The sequence below is a fragment of the Microcebus murinus genome, chromosome 2, assembly GCF_040939455.1.
Source record: "Microcebus murinus isolate Inina chromosome 2, M.murinus_Inina_mat1.0, whole genome shotgun sequence".
Classification (NCBI taxonomy): Eukaryota; Metazoa; Chordata; class Mammalia; order Primates; family Cheirogaleidae; genus Microcebus; species Microcebus murinus.
The window spans coordinates 46,961,633-46,964,475 of record NC_134105.1 but is presented as its reverse complement, the minus strand read 5'-3'; the positions used below and the strand labels follow the sequence as shown (position 1 = coordinate 46,964,475).

The 2,843-nt window shown below is 38.9% G+C and overlaps 1 non-coding gene across 1 annotated transcript; it reads right to left on the bottom strand.

Moving 5' to 3' along the window:
• Nucleotides 1–577: 577 nt before the first annotated feature.
• LOC142869655 (U4 spliceosomal RNA) lies at nucleotides 578–718 on the bottom strand. The gene has a single exon (XR_012918235.1). It is a non-coding gene; the product is annotated as a U4 spliceosomal RNA (small nuclear RNA).
• Between the last annotated feature and the right edge of the window lie 2,125 nt (nucleotides 719–2,843).

Genomic DNA, 2,843 nt, shown 5'->3' with positions numbered 1-2,843 from the left:
TTCCCTCTTAACACTTCTGGGAGAATTTCCTTAATGGCTGCACCTGCCATGATGAGGGGGGTTCCCTGCTCTGTGTCTTCCTTATTTGTCTTTTTGTGTATCTGATGGTAGAGTCTGTGCTTTACTCATCTTTGAATCTCTAGCTTCTATTAGAGTCACAGAGCTTGACTCATTAGGTATCAGTAATCGTTAGTTTAACAAAGAACATTGAATGATGATATGGAAGGAGTCTAGGAGTATGAAGAAAAAGTAATTCCTCCTCTTACCTTCAAAAGACAGCCTGTGGGAGACTTTTCCTTTTGGGAAGAGAATTATGAAGGAGGTAGTGTCTCAAAGGGCATTTACTTGCAACAGAGGAGGTTTTGCAGATTGCCGTGTAGTGAAACTGGCAGAGGAATCAGTTGGCAAGAACCTTAGACACTCTCAAACTCAAATCTTTGTTTAACAGACAAGAACACTAAAGCTCAGAGAGTAGAAGGGACTTGTTTATAGTCACACTAGTCTGGGGAGGACCAGAGTAGGAATTTAGTCTTCTGAGCCCCATTATAGATTCTTTTTTTTCCTTTTTAAAATTCAATCCCTGTAGGAACTGTCAAAAATTGCCAATGCTGACTATTTTGCAAGTCGTCATGGCTAGGTATTGGGAAAATTTTTCAATTAGCAATAATCGCACCTCGGATAAACCTCATTGGCTATGATACTGCCACTACACAAAGCTTAGATTCTTTCTTCTATCACATATGATGAACAATTTGAGGAAACAGAACAACCCAGGGGAAATAAAGAGCTCTTGGCCTTATGGGAAAGGGGTTGAAAATGAAAAAAAAAAATACATTAAACATTTAGCAAATGGAGAAAAATGTGCTAACAACTACAGCAGGAAAGGGGACAGGAAAAATTTATTAACTCAATATATATCAGGCCGAGGCTAACCTAGTGCCAGGTCTGGCTTCAGAGTAGGAAAGAAATTCTCAGCTGCTTTTGAGTAGAATGGATTACTTGGCTGCTTGGAAACAAATGCAGGCAGGTGACCATTCAATATGAACTGCCCAATGCCACTGCAGATGCCAAGATTCCCTTTTCTCTTTCCCTTGGAGTAGTGGTTACTGTTGCTAAGGGCAGACTCATTCTGGCCCTTAGCATGCCTGCTACCATGGAAAGAACACAAGCACCAGATCCCATATCCTGACTTTAATATTGTATAGGTCTGTAGCATCAAGCGACCTAAACTTATGTTCTCTAAACTTGTGTTTCTTCACTTATAAAATGGAGCCATTGCTGTTAATCTTTGAATAAGAGGCTTGTGAGAGTTAAATGAGATAGACTATATAAAATTCCTATGACGGAGTAGACACTCAGCAAATGGCAATTATCATTATTACTGTTATGTGTCACTTAAAGATAGGGATATGCTCTGAGAAATGCATCATTAGGTGATTAGGCAAACATCATAAGCAAACCTAGATGATATAGCTTACTGCACACCCAGGCCATATGGGATAGCCTATTGCTCCTAGGCTACAAACACGTATAGCATGTTACTCTACTGAATACTGTAGGAAATCATAACACAATGGTACATATTTGTATATCAAAACATGTAAAAAGTATGGTGAAAAAACAGCATTATAATCTTATGGGACCACTGTCATATACGTAGTCCATCATTGACTAAACGTTGTTATGTAGCCCATGACTGTACTTCAAAGCTGATGGTGCCCATAGACAGAAAGGGAAGCCATTTACCACTTAAACAAACCAGCACATGAGACAAAAGAAAATCGACCTTACTGAGTACTTTCCATAATTCATTTTCTCTTTCTACCTAAGGTTCTATTTTGTAAGAGGAGGAGGAGGGGGAGGAGACATCATACCGGAAGACGATTTTATGTTGGCTGTGTTTGGGACATTTTGTTTTCTGTGTCTGATGCAAGGAGGACTCCCTTGAGGTCAGAGTGAGATCAGAGTTTCTAGAGGGAATTTACATCTCTATGGTTATAAGCTAAAAAATGAAGTGTTAATTAGTCTATGCTAATTTATTTACCCTTTGATTTTCTAAAATGTTGAATGGCATATTAGAAGCAGCAGGTATATTCAAAGCTATACATAAAAAAAAGAAAGAAAACCATGAAAACCAGCAGCAGAATAATGAAATCACAGCATTCTGGCCCAATTTGTGCATGGTAAAATAGCCAAATATATTTAATTAGCCCCTAAGGGCATAGTATAATCATCAATGTTCATACAGATATTCTTAAATCACCAATTAAAAGTGTCTACCTGTCTACATGCTAAAAGGATAAGAGATACATATTTTATGAAAAAGCAAAGCAAAGGAAAACCAGTTTTATATCTCTGAGAGTGCCTTGTCCACTGCCTAGAGGTTGGCATGCTGAGACCAGGATTCCCACTTTCAGAGGTGCTGTGGCTTCAAAGATAGCATCATCTTCTCTTTGCTTCAGTCTTCTTATCTTGGAGAATAATGGGATAGTAAGGATCAGGAGTTTGGAGATCTAGGCTTTTGGTTGGAATTCTTTGGGGTACAAATGATAGAAACCCAATGTGAACAAGTTTAAGCAAATAGTAATAATAATAAAATTAAAAAGGATATATTAATATGGACACTGGAGCATCTCATAGAACCAAGTGACAATAATCTTACTAAACCTCAAGAAATCTAGAGCTAGTGGCTTGAAAACCACCAGGCCTCTCTCCCTTTCATGTCTTACAGGTCCCCCAGCCCCTGCTGCCACTAGGGTATCCTCTAATCTTCTGTCATCAGGAGGGCTAGGCTGAGGCAAGAGAGACAGTTTAGGCCCCAAATTTAATGAGGCTCTCACTTT